Genomic DNA, 18,293 nt, shown 5'->3' on the forward strand with positions numbered 1-18,293 from the left:
ACAGCAGAGATTTTTTTCTCTCAACTGCACTATGTTAGGACTGTGGTAAAGACAGGTTTAATGTCATACAAGAACAAAAGTCCTCTTTTTTTGGCTAAAATGGCCCAAACTGAGGTGAAGAAAGAAAAGCACTGCTGACATTTGAAATCAAGATTTTCTGTTTACTAAACAGGCGCTTTGACCAACTAAGCTAAAGACAAAATCCACTGGTTTTATGTTTGATGCCATCTTCCTTCCTTTTTGGCCCCTATACAGAAGAAATTCTTAATCTCACAATTGCACTATCAGTAGAGACGCAGCCAAGGTAAATTTGAGGTTTTACGCAAGTGAAATTCCCATTTTTAAGATAGGAAGTTTGTTTTTCAGATGATGAAAACAAGGCACTGTTTACTAGACAGGCGCTTTAACCAACTAAGCCACAGCACCACAAGCTGGAAAGCCTATGAAATCTAGGGAAGATGTCAGCACCAATCAAAACTTTCAAGTGGTTAACTTAGCAAGACAACATTGAGTTGAGTTTCATTCCATGCACACAGAAACGAGGAACAGGATGTAATTCTCAGTCATGAAGTCCAGCTTTAATTTGGGACTTATTTTTCTTCCAAGTTATGACACAAAATAGGCGGATTGAAGGAATTCCACGGCAGGGCCAATGGAGGAAAAATTAGGAATGATTGAAAAGTTGGTATTAAAACCCTGAGCACTGGTTTATTTCCTACAGAGTTTGCCCCAATCTAACTTTAAAAAATAGACACTGTAGGAGATAATATAAGGCCACTCTGACAAAAGCTGACATAAAATCTTCAGAGAAAGCACACTGACTGGTAAAAATAATCATTACATCTTATCTCCTTAGCGCATGAGCGCCATGTAGACGAGGTGGCCGAGTGGTTAAGGCGATGGACTGCTAATCCATTGTGCTCTGCATGCATGGGTTCGAATCCCATCCTCGTCGGTTTAATCTGCTTGTTACACGTTGTATTGTTTTGATTTCTTTTCTAGCCCAAGCGGTAGATACTTCAAGCTTGAAAGTTTATCTTCCTTTTTAAGAAAGCTGCTATCAAACTTTGCAGAGTCAGAAGTGTAATTCCACTGGTTTTATCTTTTAATGCTTGATGCATCCTTTATTCTCTAAAGAAAATTATATCATCTAATTCCTTTTTAAGCACTTCGACAGCAGAGATTTTTTTCTCTCAACTGCACTATGTTAGGACTGTGGTAAAGACAGGTTTAATGTCATACAAGAACAAAAGTCCTCTTTTTTTGGCTAAAATGGCCCAAACTGAGGTGAAGAAAGAAAAGCACTGCTGACATTCGAAATCAAGATTTTCTGTTTACTAAACAGGCGCTTTGACCAACTAAGCTAAAGACAAAATCCACTGGTTTTATGTTGTTATGCTTGATGCCATCTTCCTTCCTTTTTGGCCCCTATACAGAAGAAATTCTTAATCTCACAATTGCACTATCAGTAGAGACGCAGCCAAGGTAAATTTGAGGTTTTACGCAAGTGAAATTCCCATTTTGAAGATAGGAAGTTTGTTTTTCAGATGATGAAAACAAGGCACTGCTGAGATTCGAACTCAGGATCTCCTGTTTACTAGACAGGCGCTTTAACCAACTAAGCCACAGCACCACAAGCTGGAAAGCCTATGAAATCTAGGGAAGATGTCAGCACCAATCAAAACTTTCAAGTGGTTAACTTAGCAAGACAACATTGAGTTGAGTTTCATTCCATGCACACAGAAACGAGGAACAGGATGTAATTCTCAGTCATGAAGTCCAGCTTTAATTTGGGACTTATTTTTCTTCCAAGTTATGACACAAAATAGGCGGATTGAAGGAATTCCATGGCAGGGCCAATGGAGGAAAAATTAGGAATGATTGAAAAGTTGGTATTAAAACCCTGAGCACTGGTTTATTTCCTACAGAGTTTGCCCCAATCTAACTTTAAAAAATAGACACTGTAGGAGATAATATAAGGCCACTCTGACAAAAGCTGACATAAAATCTTCAGAGAAAGCACACTGACTGGTAAAAATAATCATTACATCTTATCTCCTTAGCGCATGAGCGCCATGTAGACGAGGTGGCCGAGTGGTTAAGGCGATGGACTGCTAATCCATTGTGCTCTGCATGCATGGGTTCGAATCCCATCCTCGTCGGTTTAATCTGCTTGTTACACGTTGTATTGTTTTGATTTCTTTTCTAGCCCAAGCGGTAGATACTTCAAGCTTGAAAGTTTATCTTCCTTTTTAAGAAAGCTGCTATCAAACTTTGCAGAGTCAGAAGTGTAATTCCACTGGTTTTATCTTTTAATGCTTGATGCATCCTTTATTCTCTAAAGAAAATTATATCATCTAATTCCTTTTTAAGCACTTCGACAGCGGAGATTTTTTTCTCTCAACTGCACTATGTTAGGACTGTGGTAAAGACAGGTTTAATGTCATACAAGAACAAAAGTCCTCTTTTTTTGGCTAAAATGGCCCAAACTGAGGTGAAGAAAGAAAAGCACTGCTGACATTCGAAATCAAGATTTTCTGTTTACTAAACAGGCGCTTTGACCAACTAAGCTAAAGACAAAATCCACTGGTTTTATGTTTGATGCCATCTTCCTTCCTTTTTGGCCCCTATACAGAAGAAATTCTTAATCTCACAATTGCACTATCAGTAGAGACGCAGCCAAGGTAAATTTGAGGTTTTACGCAAGTGAAATTCCCATTTTTAAGATAGGAAGTTTGTTTTTCAGATGATGAAAACAAGGCACTGCTGAGATTCGAACTCAGGATCTCCTGTTTACTAGACAGGCGCTTTAACCAACTAAGCCACAGCACCACAAGCTGGAAAGCCTATGAAATCTAGGGAAGATGTCAGCACCAATCAAAACTTTCAAGTGGTTAACTTAGCAAGACAACATTGAGTTGAGTTTCATTCCATGCACACAGAAACGAGGAACAGGATGTAATTCTCAGTCATGAAGTCCAGCTTTAATTTGGGACTTATTTTTCTTCCAAGTTATGACACAAAATAGGCGGATTGAAGGAATTCCACGGCAGGGCCAATGGAGGAAAAATTAGGAATGATTGAAAAGTTGGTATTAAAACCCTGAGCACTGGTTTATTTCTTACAGAGTTTGCCCCATTCTAACTTTAAAAAATAGACAATGTAGGAGATAATATAAGGCCACTCTGACAAAAGCTGACATAAAATCTTCAGAGAAAGCACACTGACTGGTAAAAATAATCATTACATGTTATCTCCTTAGCGCATGAGCGCCATGTAGACGAGGTGGCCGAGTGGTTAAGGCGATGGACTGCTAATCCATTGTGCTCTGCATGCATGGGTTCGAATCCCATCCTCGTCGGTTTAATCTGCTTGTTACACGTTGTATTGTTTTGATTTCTTTTCTAGCCCAAGCGGTAGATACTTCAAGCTTGAAAGTTTATCTTCCTTTTTAAGAAAGCTGCTATCAAACTTTGCAGAGTCAGAAGTGTAATTCCACTGGTTTTATCTTTTAATGCTTGATGCATCCTTTATTCTCTAAAGAAAATGATATCATCTAATTCCTTTTTAAGCACTTCGACAGCAGAGATTTTTTTCTCTCAACTGCACTATGTTAGGACTGTGGTAAAGACAGGTTTAATGTCATACAAGAACAAAAGTCCTCTTTTTTTGGCTAAAATGGCCCAAACTGAGGTGAAGAAAGAAAAGCACTGCTGACATTCGAAATCAAGATTTTCTGTTTACTAAACAGGCGCTTTGACCAAGTAAGCTAAAGACAAAATCCACTGGTTTTATGTTTGATGCCATCTTCCTTCCTTTTTGGCCCCTATACAGAAGAAATTCTTAATCTCACAATTGCACTATCAGTAGAGACGCAGCCAAGGTAAATTTGAGGTTTTACGCAAGTGAAATTCCCATTTTTAAGATAGGAAGTTTGTTTTCCAGATGATGAAAACAAGGCACTGCTGAGATTCGAACTCAGGATCTCCTGTTTACTAGACAGGCGCTTTAACCAACTAAGCCACAGCACCACAAGCTGGAAAGCCTATGAAATCTAGGGAAGATGTCAGCACCAATCAAAACTTTCAAGTGGTTAACTTAGCAAGACAACATTGAGTTGAGTTTCATTCCATGCACACAGAAACGAGGAACAGGATGTAATTCTCAGTCATGAAGTCCAGCTTTAATTTGGGACTTATTTTTCTTCCAAGTTATGACACAAAATAGGCGGATTGAAGGAATTCCACGGCAGGGCCAAAGGAGGAAAAATTAGGAATGATTGAAAAGTTGGTATTAAAACCCTGAGCACTGGTTTATTTCTTACAGAGTTTGCCCCATTCTAACTTTAAAAAATAGACACTGTAGGAGATAATATAAGGCCACTCTGACAAAAGCTGACATAAAATCTTCAAAGAAAGCACACTGACTGGTAAAAATAATCATTACATCTTATCTCCTTAGCGCATGAGCGGCATGTAGACGAGGTGGCCGAGTGGTTAAGGCGATGGACTGCTAATCCATTGTGCTCTGCATGCATGGGTTCGAATCCCATCCTCGTCGGTTTAATCTGCTTGTTACACGTTGTATTGTTTTGATTTCTTTTCTAGCCCAAGCGGTAGATACTTCAAGCTTGAAAGTTTATCTTCCTTTTTAAGAAAGCTGCTATCAAACTTTGCAGAGTCAGAAGTGTAATTCCACTGGTTTTATCTTTTAATGCAATTCCACTGGTTTTATCTTTTAATGCTTGATGCATCCTTTATTCTCTAAAGAAAATTATATCATCTAATTCCTTTTTAAGCACTTCGACAGCAGAGATTTTTTTCTCTCAACTGCACTATGTTAGGACTGTGGTAAAGACAGGTTTAATGTCATACAAGAACAAAAGTCCTCTTTTTTTGGCTAAAATGGCCCAAACTGAGGTGAAGAAAGAAAAGCACTGCTGACATTCGAAATCAAGATTTTCTGTTTACTAAACAGGCGCTTTGACCAACTAAGCTAAAGACAAAATCCACTGGTTTTATGTTGTTATGCTTGATGCCATCTTCCTTCCTTTTTGGCCCCTATACAGAAGAAATTCTTAATCTCACAATTGCACTATCAGTAGAGACGCAGCCAAGGTAAATTTGAGGTTTTACGCAAGTGAAATTCCCATTTTTAAGATAGGAAGTTTGTTTTTCAGATGATGAAAACAAGGCACTGCTGAGATTCGAACTCAGGATCTCCTGTTTACTAGACAGGCGCTTTAACCAACTAAGCCACAGCACCACAAGCTGGAAAGCCTATGAAATCTAGGGAAGATGTCAGCACCAATCAAAACTTTCAAGTGGTTAACTTAGCAAGACAACATTGAGTTGAGTTTCATTCCATGCACACAGAAACGAGGAACAGGATGTAATTCTCAGTCATGAAGTCCAGCTTTAATTTGGGACTTATTTTTCTTCCAAGTTATGACACAAAATAGGCGGATTGAAGGAATTCCACGGCAGGGCCAAAGGAGGAAAAATTAGGAATGATTGAAAAGTTGGTATTAAAACCCTGAGCACTGGTTTATTTCTTACAGAGTTTGCCCCATTCTAACTTTAAAAAATAGACAATGTAGGAGATAATATAAGGCCACTCTGACAAAAGCTGACATAAAATCTTCAGAGAAAGCACACTGACTGGTAAAAATTATCATTACATCTTATCTCCTTAGCGCATGAGCGCCATGTAGACGAGGTGGCCGAGTGGTTAAGGCGATGGACTGCTAATCCATTGTGCTCTGCATGCATGGGTTCGAATCCCATCCTCGTCGGTTTAATCTGCTTGTTACACGTTGTATTGTTTTGATTTCTTTTCTAGCCCAAGCGGTAGATACTTCAAGCTTGAAAGTTTATCTTCCTTTTTAAGAAAGCTGCTATCAAACTTTGCAGAGTCAGAAGTGTAATTCCACTGGTTTTATCTTTTAATGCTTGATGCATCCTTTATTCTCTAAAGAAAATTATATCATCTAATTCCTTTTTAAGCACTTCGACAGCAGAGATTTTTTTCTCTCAACTGCACTATGTTAGGACTGTGGTAAAGACAGGTTTAATGTCATACAAGAACAAAAGTCCTCTTTTTTTGGCTAAAATGGCCCAAACTGAGGTGAAGAAAGAAAAGCACTGCTGACATTTGAAATCAAGATTTTCTGTTTACTAAACAGGCGCTTTGACCAACTAAGCTAAAGACAAAATCCACTGGTTTTATGTTGTTATGCTTGATGCCATCTTCCTTCCTTTTTGGCCCCTATACAGAAGAAATTCTTAATCTCACAATTGCACTATCAGTAGAGACGCAGCCAAGGTAAATTTGAGGTTTTACGCAAGTGAAATTCCCATTTTTAAGATAGGAAGTTTGTTTTTCAGATGATGAAAACAAGGCACTGCTGAGATTCGAACTCAGGATCTCCTGTTTACTAGACAGGCGCTTTAACCAACTAAGCCACAGCACCACAAGCTGGAAAGCCTATGAAATCTAGGGAAGATGTCAGCACCAATCAAAACTTTCAAGTGGTTAACTTAGCAAGACAACATTGAGTTGAGTTTCATTCCATGCACACAGAAACGAGGAACAGGATGTAATTCTCAGTCATGAAGTCCAGCTTTAATTTGGGACTTATTTTTCTTCCAAGTTATGACACAAAATAGGCGGATTGAAGGAATTCCACGGCAGGGCCAATGGAGGAAAAATTAGGAATGATTGAAAAGTTGGTATTAAAACCCTGAGCACTGGTTTATTTCTTACAGAGTTTGCCCCATTCTAACTTTAAAAAATAGACAATGTAGGAGATAATATAAGGCCACTCTGACAAAAGCTGACATAAAATCTTCAGAGAAAGCACACTGACTGGTAAAAATAATCATTACATGTTATCTCCTTAGCGCATGAGCGCCATGTAGACGAGGTGGCCGAGTGGTTAAGGCGATGGACTGCTAATCCATTGTGCTCTGCATGCATGGGTTCGAATCCCATCCTCGTCGGTTTAATCTGCTTGTTACACGTTGTATTGTTTTGATTTCTTTTCTAGCCCAAGCGGTAGATACTTCAAGCTTGAAAGTTTATCTTCCTTTTTAAGAAAGCTGCTATCAAACTTTGCAGAGTCAGAAGTGTAATTCCACTGGTTTTATCTTTTAATGCTTGATGCATCCTTTATTCTCTAAAGAAAATTATATCATCTAATTCCTTTTTAAGCACTTCGACAGCAGAGATTTTTTTCTCTCAACTGCACTATGTTAGGACTGTGGTAAAGACAGGTTTAATGTCATACAAGAACAAAAGTCCTCTTTTTTTGGCTAAAATGGCCCAAACTGAGGTGAAGAAAGAAAAGCACTGCTGACATTCGAAATCAAGAATTTCTGTTTACTAAACAGGCGCTTTGACCAACTAAGCTAAAGACAAAATCCACTGGTTTTATGTTTGATGCCATCTTCCTTCCTTTTTGGCCCCTATACAGAAGAAATTCTTAATCTCACAATTGCACTATCAGTAGAGACGCAGCCAAGGTAAATTTGAGGTTTTACGCAAGTGAAATTCCCATTTTTAAGATAGGAAGTTTGTTTTTCAGATGATGAAAACAAGGCACTGCTGAGATTCGAACTCAGGATCTCCTGTTTACTAGACAGGCGCTTTAACCAACTAAGCCACAGCACCACAAGCTGGAAAGCCTATGAAATCTAGGGAAGATGTCAGCACCAATCAAAACTTTCAAGTGGTTAACTTAGCAAGACAACATTGAGTTGAGTTTCATTCCATGCACACAGAAACGAGGAACAGGATGTAATTCTCAGTCATGAAGTCCAGCTTTAATTTGGGACTTATTTTTCTTCCAAGTTATGACACAAAATAGGCGGATTGAAGGAATTCCACGGCAGGGCCAATGGAGGAAAAATTAGGAATGATTGAAAAGTTGGTATTAAAACCCTGAGCACTGGTTTATTTCTTACAGAGTTTGCCCCATTCTAACTTTAAAAAATAGACAATGTAGGAGATAATATAAGGCCACTCTGACAAAAGCTGACATAAAATCTTCAGAGAAAGCACACTGACTGGTAAAAATTATCATTACATCTTATCTCCTTAGCGCATGAGCGCCATGTAGACGAGGTGGCCGAGTGGTTAAGGCGATGGACTGCTAATCCATTGTGCTCTGCATGCATGGGTTCGAATCCCATCCTCGTCGGTTTAATCTGCTTGTTACACGTTGTATTGTTTTGATTTCTTTTCTAGCCCAAGCGGTAGATACTTCAAGCTTGAAAGTTTATCTTCCTTTTTAAGAAAGCTGCTATCAAACTTTGCAGAGTCAGAAGTGTAATTCCACTGGTTTTATCTTTTAATGCTTGATGCATCCTTTATTCTCTAAAGAAAATTATATCATCTAATTCCTTTTTAAGCACTTCGACAGCAGAGATTTTTTTCTCTCAACTGCACTATGTTAGGACTGTGGTAAAGACAGGTTTAATGTCATACAAGAACAAAAGTCCTCTTTTTTTGGCTAAAATGGCCCAAACTGAGGTGAAGAAAGAAAAGCACTGCTGACATTTGAAATCAAGATTTTCTGTTTACTAAACAGGCGCTTTGACCAACTAAGCTAAAGACAAAATCCACTGGTTTTATGTTGTTATGCTTGATGCCATCTTCCTTCCTTTTTGGCCCCTATACAGAAGAAATTCTTAATCTCACAATTGCACTATCAGTAGAGACGCAGCCAAGGTAAATTTGAGGTTTTACGCAAGTGAAATTCCCATTTTTAAGATAGGAAGTTTGTTTTTCAGATGATGAAAACAAGGCACTGCTGAGATTCGAACTCAGGATCTCCTGTTTACTAGACAGGCGCTTTAACCAACTAAGCCACAGCACCACAAGCTGGAAAGCCTATGAAATCTAGGGAAGATGTCAGCACCAATCAAAACTTTCAAGTGGTTAACTTAGCAAGACAACATTGAGTTGAGTTTCATTCCATGCACACAGAAACGAGGAACAGGATGTAATTCTCAGTCATGAAGTCCAGCTTTAATTTGGGACTTATTTTTCTTCCAAGTTATGACACAAAATAGGCGGATTGAAGGAATTCCACGGCAGGGCCAATGGAGGAAAAATTAGGAATGATTGAAAAGTTGGTATTAAAACCCTGAGCACTGGTTTATTTCTTACAGAGTTTGCCCCATTCTAACTTTAAAAAATAGACAATGTAGGAGATAATATAAGGCCACTCTGACAAAAGCTGACATAAAATCTTCAGAGAAAGCACACTGACTGGTAAAAATAATCATTACATGTTATCTCCTTAGCGCATGAGCGCCATGTAGACGAGGTGGCCGAGTGGTTAAGGCGATGGACTGCTAATCCATTGTGCTCTGCATGCATGGGTTCGAATCCCATCCTCGTCGGTTTAATCTGCTTGTTACACGTTGTATTGTTTTGATTTCTTTTCTAGCCCAAGCGGTAGATACTTCAAGCTTGAAAGTTTATCTTCCTTTTTAAGAAAGCTGCTATCAAACTTTGCAGAGTCAGAAGTGTAATTCCACTGGTTTTATCTTTTAATGCTTGATGCATCCTTTATTCTCTAAAGAAAATTATATCATCTAATTCCTTTTTAAGCACTTCGACAGCAGAGATTTTTTTCTCTCAACTGCACTATGTTAGGACTGTGGTAAAGACAGGTTTAATGTCATACAAGAACAAAAGTCCTCTTTTTTTGGCTAAAATGGCCCAAACTGAGGTGAAGAAAGAAAAGCACTGCTGACATTTGAAATCAAGATTTTCTGTTTACTAAACAGGCGCTTTGACCAACTAAGCTAAAGACAAAATCCACTGGTTTTATGTTGTTATGCTTGATGCCATCTTCCTTCCTTTTTGGCCCCTATACAGAAGAAATTCTTAATCTCACTATCAGTAGAGACGCAGCCAAGGTCAATTTGAGGTTTTACGCAAGTGAAATTCCCATTTTTAAGATAGGAAGTTTGTTTTTCAGATGATGAAAACAAGGCACTGCTGAGATTCGAACTCAGGATCTCCTGTTTACTAGACAGGCGCTTTAACCAACTAAGCCACAGCACCACAAGCTGGAAAGCCTATGAAATCTAGGGAAGATGTCAGCACCAATCAAAACTTTCAAGTGGTTAACTTAGCAAGACAACATTGAGTTGAGTTTCATTCCATGCACACAGAAACGAGGAACAGGATGTAATTCTCAGTCATGAAGTCCAGCTTTAATTTGGGACTTATTTTTCTTCCAAGTTATGACACAAAATAGGCGGATTGAAGGAATTCCACGGCAGGGCCAATGGAGGAAAAATTAGGAATGATTGAAAAGTTGGTATTAAAACCCTGAGCACTGGTTTATTTCTTACAGAGTTTGCCCCATTCTAACTTTAAAAAATAGACAATGTAGGAGATAATATAAGGCCACTCTGACAAAAGCTGACATAAAATCTTCAGAGAAAGCACACTGACTGGTAAAAATAATCATTACATGTTATCTCCTTAGCGCATGAGCGCCATGTAGACGAGGTGGCCGAGTGGTTAAGGCGATGGACTGCTAATCCATTGTGCTCTGCATGCATGGGTTCGAATCCCATCCTCGTCGGTTTAATCTGCTTGTTACACGTTGTATTGTTTTGATTTCTTTTCTAGCCCAAGCGGTAGATACTTCAAGCTTGAAAGTTTATCTTCCTTTTTAAGAAAGCTGCTATCAAACTTTGCAGAGTCAGAAGTGTAATTCCACTGGTTTTATCTTTTAATGCTTGATGCATCCTTTATTCTCTAAAGAAAATTATATCATCTAATTCCTTTTTAAGCACTTCGACAGCAGAGATTTTTTTCTCTCAACTGCACTATGTTAGGACTGTGGTAAAGACAGGTTTAATGTCATACAAGAACAAAAGTCCTCTTTTTTTGGCTAAAATGGCCCAAACTGAGGTGAAGAAAGAAAAGCACTGCTGACATTTGAAATCAAGATTTTCTGTTTACTAAACAGGCGCTTTGACCAACTAAGCTAAAGACAAAATCCACTGGTTTTATGTTGTTATGCTTGATGCCATCTTCCTTCCTTTTTGGCCCCTATACAGAAGAAATTCTTAATCTCACTATCAGTAGAGACGCAGCCAAGGTCAATTTGAGGTTTTACGCAAGTGAAATTCCCATTTTTAAGATAGGAAGTTTGTTTTTCAGATGATGAAAACAAGGCACTGCTGAGATTCGAACTCAGGATCTCCTGTTTACTAGACAGGCGCTTTAACCAACTAAGCCACAGCACCACAAGCTGGAAAGCCTATGAAATCTAGGGAAGATGTCAGCACCAATCAAAACTTTCAAGTGGTTAACTTAGCAAGACAACATTGAGTTGAGTTTCATTCCATGCACACAGAAACGAGGAACAGGATGTAATTCTCAGTCATGAAGTCCAGCTTTAATTTGGGACTTATTTTTCTTCCAAGTTATGACACAAAATAGGCGGATTGAAGGAATTCCACGGCAGGGCCAATGGAGGAAAAATTAGGAATGATTGAAAAGTTGGTATTAAAACCCTGAGCACTGGTTTATTTCTTACAGAGTTTGCCCCATTCTAACTTTAAAAAATAGACAATGTAGGAGATAATATAAGGCCACTCTGACAAAAGCTGACATAAAATCTTCAGAGAAAGCACACTGACTGGTAAAAATAATCATTACATGTTATCTCCTTAGCGCATGAGCGCCATGTAGACGAGGTGGCCGAGTGGTTAAGGCGATGGACTGCTAATCCATTGTGCTCTGCATGCATGGGTTCGAATCCCATCCTCGTCGGTTTAATCTGCTTGTTACACGTTGTATTGTTTTGATTTCTTTTCTAGCCCAAGCGGTAGATACTTCAAGCTTGAAAGTTTATCTTCCTTTTTAAGAAAGCTGCTATCAAACTTTGCAGAGTCAGAAGTGTAATTCCACTGGTTTTATCTTTTAATGCTTGATGCATCCTTTATTCTCTAAAGAAAATTATATCATCTAATTCCTTTTTAAGCACTTCGACAGCAGAGATTTTTTTCTCTCAACTGCACTATGTTAGGACTGTGGTAAAGACAGGTTTAATGTCATACAAGAACAAAAGTCCTCTTTTTTTGGCTAAAATGGCCCAAACTGAGGTGAAGAAAGAAAAGCACTGCTGACATTCGAAATCAAGATTTTCTGTTTACTAAACAGGCGCTTTGACCAACTAAGCTAAAGACAAAATCCACTGGTTTTATGTTTGATGCCATCTTCCTTCCTTTTTGGCCCCTATACAGAAGAAATTCTTAATCTCACAATTGCACTATCAGTAGAGACGCAGCCAAGGTAAATTTGAGGTTTTACGCAAGTGAAATTCCCTTTTTTAAGATAGGAAGTTTGTTTTTCAGATGATGAAAACAAGGCACTGCTGAGATTCGAACTCAGGATCTCCTGTTTACTAGACAGGCGCTTTAACCAACTAAGCCACAGCACCACAAGCTGGAAAGCCTATGAAATCTAGGGAAGATGTCAGCACCAATCAAAACTTTCAAGTGGTTAACTTAGCAAGACAACATTGAGTTGAGTTTCATTCCATGCACACAGAAACGAGGAACAGGATGTAATTCTCAGTCATGAAGTCCAGCTTTAATTTGGGACTTATTTTTCTTCCAAGTTATGACACAAAATAGGCGGATTGAAGGAATTCCACGGCAGGGCCAAAGGAGGAAAAATTAGGAATGATTGAAAAGTTGGTATTAAAACCCTGAGCACTGGTTTATTTCTTACAGAGTTTGCCCCATTCTAACTTTAAAAAATAGACACTGTAGGAGATAATATAAGGCCACTCTGACAAAAGCTGACATAAAATCTTCAGAGAAAGCACACTGACTGGTAAAAATAATCATTACATCTTATCTCCTTAGCGCATGAGCGGCATGTAGACGAGGTGGCCGAGTGGTTAAGGCGATGGACTGCTAATCCATTGTGCTCTGCATGCATGGGTTCGAATCCCATCCTCGTCGGTTTAATCTGCTTGTTACACGTTGTATTGTTTTGATTTCTTTTCTAGCCCAAGCGGTAGATACTTCAAGCTTGAAAGTTTATCTTCCTTTTTAAGAAAGCTGCTATCAAACTTTGCAGAGTCAGAAGTGTAATTCCACTGGTTTTATCTTTTAATGCAATTCCACTGGTTTTATCTTTTAATGCTTGATGCATCCTTTATTCTCTAAAGAAAATTATATCATCTAATTCCTTTTTAAGCACTTCGACAGCAGAGATTTTTTTCTCTCAACTGCACTATGTTAGGACTGTGGTAAAGACAGGTTTAATGTCATACAAGAACAAAAGTCCTCTTTTTTTGGCTAAAATGGCCCAAACTGAGGTGAAGAAAGAAAAGCACTGCTGACATTCGAAATCAAGATTTTCTGTTTACTAAACAGGCGCTTTGACCAACTAAGCTAAAGACAAAATCCACTGGTTTTATGTTGTTATGCTTGATGCCATCTTCCTTCCTTTTTGGCCCCTATACAGAAGAAATTCTTAATCTCACAATTGCACTATCAGTAGAGACGCAGCCAAGGTAAATTTGAGGTTTTACGCAAGTGAAATTCCCATTTTTAAGATAGGAAGTTTGTTTTTCAGATGATGAAAACAAGGCACTGCTGAGATTCGAACTCAGGATCTCCTGTTTACTAGACAGGCGCTTTAACCAACTAAGCCACAGCACCACAAGCTGGAAAGCCTATGAAATCTAGGGAAGATGTCAGCACCAATCAAAACTTTCAAGTGGTTAACTTAGCAAGACAACATTGAGTTGAGTTTCATTCCATGCACACAGAAACGAGGAACAGGATGTAATTCTCAGTCATGAAGTCCAGCTTTAATTTGGGACTTATTTTTCTTCCAAGTTATGACACAAAATAGGCGGATTGAAGGAATTCCACGGCAGGGCCAATGGAGGAAAAATTAGGAATGATTGAAAAGTTGGTATTAAAACCCTGAGCACTGGTTTATTTCCTACAGAGTTTGCCCCAATCTAACTTTAAAAAATAGACACTGTAGGAGATAATATAAGGCCACTCTGACAAAAGCTGACATAAAATCTTCAGAGAAAGCACACTGACTGGTAAAAATAATCATTACATCTTATCTCCTTAGCGCATGAGCGCCATGTAGACGAGGTGGCCGAGTGGTTAAGGCGATGGACTGCTAATCCATTGTGCTCTGCATGCATGGGTTCGAATCCCATCCTCGTCGGTTTAATCTGCTTGTTACACGTTGTATTGTTTTGATTTCTTTTCTAGCCCAAGCGGTAGATACTTCAAGCTTGAAAGTTTATCTTCCTTTTTAAGAAAGCTGCTATCAAACTTTGCAGAGTCAGAAGTGTAATTCCACTGGTTTTATCTTTTAATGCTTGATGCATCCTTTATTCTCTAAAGAAAATTATATCATCTAATTCCTTTTTAAGCACTTCGACAGCAGAGATTTTTTTCTCTCAACTGCACTATGTTAGGACTGTGGTAAAGACAGGTTTAATGTCATACAAGAACAAAAGTCCTCTTTTTTTGGCTAAAATGGCCCAAACTGAGGTGAAGAAAGAAAAGCACTGCTGACATTCGAAATCAAGATTTTCTGTTTACTAAACAGGCGCTTTGACCAACTAAGCTAAAGACAAAATCCACTGGTTTTATGTTGTTATGCTTGATGCCATCTTCCTTCCTTTTTGGCCCCTATACAGAAGAAATTCTTAATCTCACAATTGCACTATCAGTAGAGACGCAGCCAAGGTAAATTTGAGGTTTTACGCAAGTGAAATTCCCATTTTTAAGATAGGAAGTTTGTTTTTCAGATGATGAAAACAAGGCACTGCTGAGATTCGAACTCAGGATCTCCTGTTTACTAGACAGGCGCTTTAACCAACTAAGCCACAGCACCACAAGCTGGAAAGCCTATGAAATCTAGGGAAGATGTCAGCACCAATCAAAACTTTCAAGTGGTTAACTTAGCAAGACAACATTGAGTTGAGTTTCATTCCATGCACACAGAAACGAGGAACAGGATGTAATTCTCAGTCATGAAGTCCAGCTTTAATTTGGGACTTATTTTTCTTCCAAGTTATGACACAAAATAGGCGGATTGAAGGAATTCCACGGCAGGGCCAATGGAGGAAAAATTAGGAATGATTGAAAAGTTGGTATTAAAACCCTGAGCACTGGTTTATTTCCTACAGAGTTTGCCCCAATCTAACTTTAAAAAATAGACACTGTAGGAGATAATATAAGGCCACTCTGACAAAAGCTGACATAAAATCTTCAGAGAAAGCACACTGACTGGTAAAAATAATCATTACATCTTATCTCCTTAGCGCATGAGCGCCATGTAGACGAGGTGGCCGAGTGGTTAAGGCGATGGACTGCTAATCCATTGTGCTCTGCATGCATGGGTTCGAATCCCATCCTCGTCGGTTTAATCTGCTTGTTACACGTTGTATTGTTTTGATTTCTTTTCTAGCCCAAGCGGTAGATACTTCAAGCTTGAAAGTTTATCTTCCTTTTTAAGAAAGCTGCTATCAAACTTTGCAGAGTCAGAAGTGTAATTCCACTGGTTTTATCTTTTAATGCTTGATGCATCCTTTATTCTCTAAAGAAAATTATATCATCTAATTCCTTTTTAAGCACTTCGACAGCAGAGATTTTTTTCTCTCAACTGCACTATGTTAGGACTGTGGTAAAGACAGGTTTAATGTCATACAAGAACAAAAGTCCTCTTTTTTTGGCTAAAATGGCCCAAACTGAGGTGAAGAAAGAAAAGCACTGCTGACATTCGAAATCAAGATTTTCTGTTTACTAAACAGGCGCTTTGACCAACTAAGCTAAAGACAAAATCCACTGGTTTTATGTTGTTATGCTTGATGCCATCTTCCTTCCTTTTTGGCCCCTATACAGAAGAAATTCTTAATCTCACAATTGCACTATCAGTAGAGACGCAGCCAAGGTAAATTTGAGGTTTTACGCAAGTGAAATTCCCATTTTTAAGATAGGAAGTTTGTTTTTCAGATGATGAAAACAAGGCACTGCTGAGATTCGAACTCAGGATCTCCTGTTTACTAGACAGGCGCTTTAACCAACTAAGCCACAGCACCACAAGCTGGAAAGCCTATGAAATCTAGGGAAGATGTCAGCACCAATCAAAACTTTCAAGTGGTTAACTTAGCAAGACAACATTGAGTTGAGTTTCATTCCATGCACACAGAAACGAGGAACAGGATGTAATTCTCAGTCATGAAGTCCAGCTTTAATTTGGGACTTATTTTTCTTCCAAGTTATGACACAAAATAGGCGGATTGAAGGAATTCCACGGCAGGGCCAAAGGAGGAAAAATTAGGAATGATTGAAAAGTTGGTATTAAAACCCTGAGCACTGGTTTATTTCTTACAGAGTTTGCCCCATTCTAACTTTAAAAAATAGACAATGTAGGAGATAATATAAGGCCACTCTGACAAAAGCTGACATAAAATCTTCAGAGAAAGCACACTGACTGGTAAAAATTATCATTACATCTTATCTCCTTAGCGCATGAGCGCCATGTAGACGAGGTGGCCGAGTGGTTAAGGCGATGGACTGCTAATCCATTGTGCTCTGCATGCATGGGTTCGAATCCCATCCTCGTCGGTTTAATCTGCTTGTTACACGTTGTATTGTTTTGATTTCTTTTCTAGCCCAAGCGGTAGATACTTCAAGCTTGAAAGTTTATCTTCCTTTTTAAGAAAGCTGCTATCAAACTTTGCAGAGTCAGAAGTGTAATTCCACTGGTTTTATCTTTTAATGCTTGATGCATCCTTTATTCTCTAAAGAAAATTATATCATCTAATTCCTTTTTAAGCACTTCGACAGCAGAGATTTTTTTCTCTCAACTGCACTATGTTAGGACTGTGGTAAAGACAGGTTTAATGTCATACAAGAACAAAAGTCCTCTTTTTTTGGCTAAAATGGCCCAAACTGAGGTGAAGAAAGAAAAGCACTGCTGACATTTGAAATCAAGATTTTCTGTTTACTAAACAGGCGCTTTGACCAACTAAGCTAAAGACAAAATCCACTGGTTTTATGTTGTTATGCTTGATGCCATCTTCCTTCCTTTTTGGCCCCTATACAGAAGAAATTCTTAATCTCACAATTGCACTATCAGTAGAGACGCAGCCAAGGTAAATTTGAGGTTTTACGCAAGTGAAATTCCCATTTTTAAGATAGGAAGTTTGTTTTTCAGATGATGAAAACAAGGCACTGCTGAGATTCGAACTCAGGATCTCCTGTTTACTAGACAGGCGCTTTAACCAACTAAGCCACAGCACCACAAGCTGGAAAGCCTATGAAATCTAGGGAAGATGTCAGCACCAATCAAAACTTTCAAGTGGTTAACTTAGCAAGACAACATTGAGTTGAGTTTCATTCCATGCACACAGAAACGAGGAACAGGATGTAATTCTCAGTCATGAAGTCCAGCTTTAATTTGGGACTTATTTTTCTTCCAAGTTATGACACAAAATAGGCGGATTGAAGGAATTCCACGGCAGGGCCAATGGAGGAAAAATTAGGAATGATTGAAAAGTTGGTATTAAAACCCTGAGCACTGGTTTATTTCCTACAGAGTTTGCCCCAATCTAACTTTAAAAAATAGACACTGTAGGAGATAATATAAGGCCACTCTGACAAAAGCTGACATAAAATCTTCAGAGAAAGCACACTGACTGGTAAAAATAATCATTACATCTTATCTCCTTAGCGCATGAGCGCCATGTAGACGAGGTGGCCGAGTGGTTAAGGCGATGGACTGCTAATCCATTGTGCTCTGCATGCATGGGTTCGAATCCCATCCTCGTCGGTTTAATCTGCTTGTTACACGTTGTATTGTTTTGATTTCTTTTCTAGCCCAAGCGGTAGATACTTCAAGCTTGAAAGTTTATCTTCCTTTTTAAGAAAGCTGCTATCAAACTTTGCAGAGTCAGAAGTGTAATTCCACTGGTTTTATCTTTTAATGCTTGATGCATCCTTTATTCTCTAAAGAAAATTATATCATCTAATTCCTTTTTAAGCACTTCGACAGCAGAGATTTTTTTCTCTCAACTGCACTATGTTAGGACTGTGGTAAAGACAGGTTTAATGTCATACAAGAACAAAAGTCCTCTTTTTTTGGCTAAAATGGCCCAAACTGAGGTGAAGAAAGAAAAGCACTGCTGACATTCGAAATCAAGATTTTCTGTTTACTAAACAGGCGCTTTGACCAACTAAGCTAAAGACAAAATCCACTGGTTTTAT

General features: G+C 38.6%; 29 non-coding genes across 29 annotated transcripts; 15 read left to right on the plus strand and 14 right to left on the minus strand.

Annotated features, from left to right (window-relative positions):
* The first annotated feature begins 873 nt into the window (after positions 1 to 873).
* TRNAS-GCU (transfer RNA serine (anticodon GCU)) lies at positions 874 to 955 on the plus strand. The gene has a single exon. It is a non-coding gene; the product is annotated as a tRNA-Ser (tRNA).
* Positions 956 to 1,559: 604 nt separating this feature from the next.
* On the minus strand, positions 1,560 to 1,633 carry TRNAT-AGU (transfer RNA threonine (anticodon AGU)). The gene has a single exon. It is a non-coding gene; the product is annotated as a tRNA-Thr (tRNA).
* A 447-nt stretch (positions 1,634 to 2,080) lies between these two features.
* TRNAS-GCU (transfer RNA serine (anticodon GCU)) lies at positions 2,081 to 2,162 on the plus strand. The gene has a single exon. It is a non-coding gene; the product is annotated as a tRNA-Ser (tRNA).
* A 596-nt stretch (positions 2,163 to 2,758) lies between these two features.
* Positions 2,759 to 2,832, minus strand: TRNAT-AGU (transfer RNA threonine (anticodon AGU)). Its single transcript has one exon. It is a non-coding gene; the product is annotated as a tRNA-Thr (tRNA).
* Positions 2,833 to 3,279: 447 nt separating this feature from the next.
* TRNAS-GCU (transfer RNA serine (anticodon GCU)) lies at positions 3,280 to 3,361 on the plus strand. Its single transcript has one exon. It is a non-coding gene; the product is annotated as a tRNA-Ser (tRNA).
* A 596-nt stretch (positions 3,362 to 3,957) lies between these two features.
* On the minus strand, positions 3,958 to 4,031 carry TRNAT-AGU (transfer RNA threonine (anticodon AGU)). The gene has a single exon. It is a non-coding gene; the product is annotated as a tRNA-Thr (tRNA).
* A 447-nt stretch (positions 4,032 to 4,478) lies between these two features.
* Positions 4,479 to 4,560, plus strand: TRNAS-GCU (transfer RNA serine (anticodon GCU)). The gene has a single exon. It is a non-coding gene; the product is annotated as a tRNA-Ser (tRNA).
* Positions 4,561 to 5,191: 631 nt separating this feature from the next.
* Positions 5,192 to 5,265, minus strand: TRNAT-AGU (transfer RNA threonine (anticodon AGU)). The gene has a single exon. It is a non-coding gene; the product is annotated as a tRNA-Thr (tRNA).
* Positions 5,266 to 5,712: 447 nt separating this feature from the next.
* On the plus strand, positions 5,713 to 5,794 carry TRNAS-GCU (transfer RNA serine (anticodon GCU)). The gene has a single exon. It is a non-coding gene; the product is annotated as a tRNA-Ser (tRNA).
* A 604-nt stretch (positions 5,795 to 6,398) lies between these two features.
* Positions 6,399 to 6,472, minus strand: TRNAT-AGU (transfer RNA threonine (anticodon AGU)). Its single transcript has one exon. It is a non-coding gene; the product is annotated as a tRNA-Thr (tRNA).
* Positions 6,473 to 6,919: 447 nt separating this feature from the next.
* On the plus strand, positions 6,920 to 7,001 carry TRNAS-GCU (transfer RNA serine (anticodon GCU)). The gene has a single exon. It is a non-coding gene; the product is annotated as a tRNA-Ser (tRNA).
* Positions 7,002 to 7,597: 596 nt separating this feature from the next.
* TRNAT-AGU (transfer RNA threonine (anticodon AGU)) lies at positions 7,598 to 7,671 on the minus strand. The gene has a single exon. It is a non-coding gene; the product is annotated as a tRNA-Thr (tRNA).
* A 447-nt stretch (positions 7,672 to 8,118) lies between these two features.
* TRNAS-GCU (transfer RNA serine (anticodon GCU)) lies at positions 8,119 to 8,200 on the plus strand. Its single transcript has one exon. It is a non-coding gene; the product is annotated as a tRNA-Ser (tRNA).
* Positions 8,201 to 8,804: 604 nt separating this feature from the next.
* On the minus strand, positions 8,805 to 8,878 carry TRNAT-AGU (transfer RNA threonine (anticodon AGU)). Its single transcript has one exon. It is a non-coding gene; the product is annotated as a tRNA-Thr (tRNA).
* A 447-nt stretch (positions 8,879 to 9,325) lies between these two features.
* TRNAS-GCU (transfer RNA serine (anticodon GCU)) lies at positions 9,326 to 9,407 on the plus strand. Its single transcript has one exon. It is a non-coding gene; the product is annotated as a tRNA-Ser (tRNA).
* A 596-nt stretch (positions 9,408 to 10,003) lies between these two features.
* Positions 10,004 to 10,077, minus strand: TRNAT-AGU (transfer RNA threonine (anticodon AGU)). Its single transcript has one exon. It is a non-coding gene; the product is annotated as a tRNA-Thr (tRNA).
* Positions 10,078 to 10,524: 447 nt separating this feature from the next.
* On the plus strand, positions 10,525 to 10,606 carry TRNAS-GCU (transfer RNA serine (anticodon GCU)). The gene has a single exon. It is a non-coding gene; the product is annotated as a tRNA-Ser (tRNA).
* Positions 10,607 to 11,202: 596 nt separating this feature from the next.
* Positions 11,203 to 11,276, minus strand: TRNAT-AGU (transfer RNA threonine (anticodon AGU)). The gene has a single exon. It is a non-coding gene; the product is annotated as a tRNA-Thr (tRNA).
* Positions 11,277 to 11,723: 447 nt separating this feature from the next.
* Positions 11,724 to 11,805, plus strand: TRNAS-GCU (transfer RNA serine (anticodon GCU)). Its single transcript has one exon. It is a non-coding gene; the product is annotated as a tRNA-Ser (tRNA).
* A 596-nt stretch (positions 11,806 to 12,401) lies between these two features.
* TRNAT-AGU (transfer RNA threonine (anticodon AGU)) lies at positions 12,402 to 12,475 on the minus strand. Its single transcript has one exon. It is a non-coding gene; the product is annotated as a tRNA-Thr (tRNA).
* Positions 12,476 to 12,922: 447 nt separating this feature from the next.
* TRNAS-GCU (transfer RNA serine (anticodon GCU)) lies at positions 12,923 to 13,004 on the plus strand. The gene has a single exon. It is a non-coding gene; the product is annotated as a tRNA-Ser (tRNA).
* Positions 13,005 to 13,635: 631 nt separating this feature from the next.
* Positions 13,636 to 13,709, minus strand: TRNAT-AGU (transfer RNA threonine (anticodon AGU)). Its single transcript has one exon. It is a non-coding gene; the product is annotated as a tRNA-Thr (tRNA).
* A 447-nt stretch (positions 13,710 to 14,156) lies between these two features.
* Positions 14,157 to 14,238, plus strand: TRNAS-GCU (transfer RNA serine (anticodon GCU)). The gene has a single exon. It is a non-coding gene; the product is annotated as a tRNA-Ser (tRNA).
* Positions 14,239 to 14,842: 604 nt separating this feature from the next.
* On the minus strand, positions 14,843 to 14,916 carry TRNAT-AGU (transfer RNA threonine (anticodon AGU)). Its single transcript has one exon. It is a non-coding gene; the product is annotated as a tRNA-Thr (tRNA).
* Positions 14,917 to 15,363: 447 nt separating this feature from the next.
* On the plus strand, positions 15,364 to 15,445 carry TRNAS-GCU (transfer RNA serine (anticodon GCU)). The gene has a single exon. It is a non-coding gene; the product is annotated as a tRNA-Ser (tRNA).
* A 604-nt stretch (positions 15,446 to 16,049) lies between these two features.
* Positions 16,050 to 16,123, minus strand: TRNAT-AGU (transfer RNA threonine (anticodon AGU)). The gene has a single exon. It is a non-coding gene; the product is annotated as a tRNA-Thr (tRNA).
* Positions 16,124 to 16,570: 447 nt separating this feature from the next.
* On the plus strand, positions 16,571 to 16,652 carry TRNAS-GCU (transfer RNA serine (anticodon GCU)). Its single transcript has one exon. It is a non-coding gene; the product is annotated as a tRNA-Ser (tRNA).
* A 604-nt stretch (positions 16,653 to 17,256) lies between these two features.
* On the minus strand, positions 17,257 to 17,330 carry TRNAT-AGU (transfer RNA threonine (anticodon AGU)). Its single transcript has one exon. It is a non-coding gene; the product is annotated as a tRNA-Thr (tRNA).
* Positions 17,331 to 17,777: 447 nt separating this feature from the next.
* On the plus strand, positions 17,778 to 17,859 carry TRNAS-GCU (transfer RNA serine (anticodon GCU)). Its single transcript has one exon. It is a non-coding gene; the product is annotated as a tRNA-Ser (tRNA).
* The last annotated feature ends 434 nt before the right edge of the window (positions 17,860 to 18,293 follow it).

Source organism: Ranitomeya variabilis, chromosome 7 (genome assembly GCF_051348905.1).
Source record: "Ranitomeya variabilis isolate aRanVar5 chromosome 7, aRanVar5.hap1, whole genome shotgun sequence".
NCBI lineage: Eukaryota > Metazoa > Chordata > Amphibia > Anura > Dendrobatidae > Ranitomeya > Ranitomeya variabilis.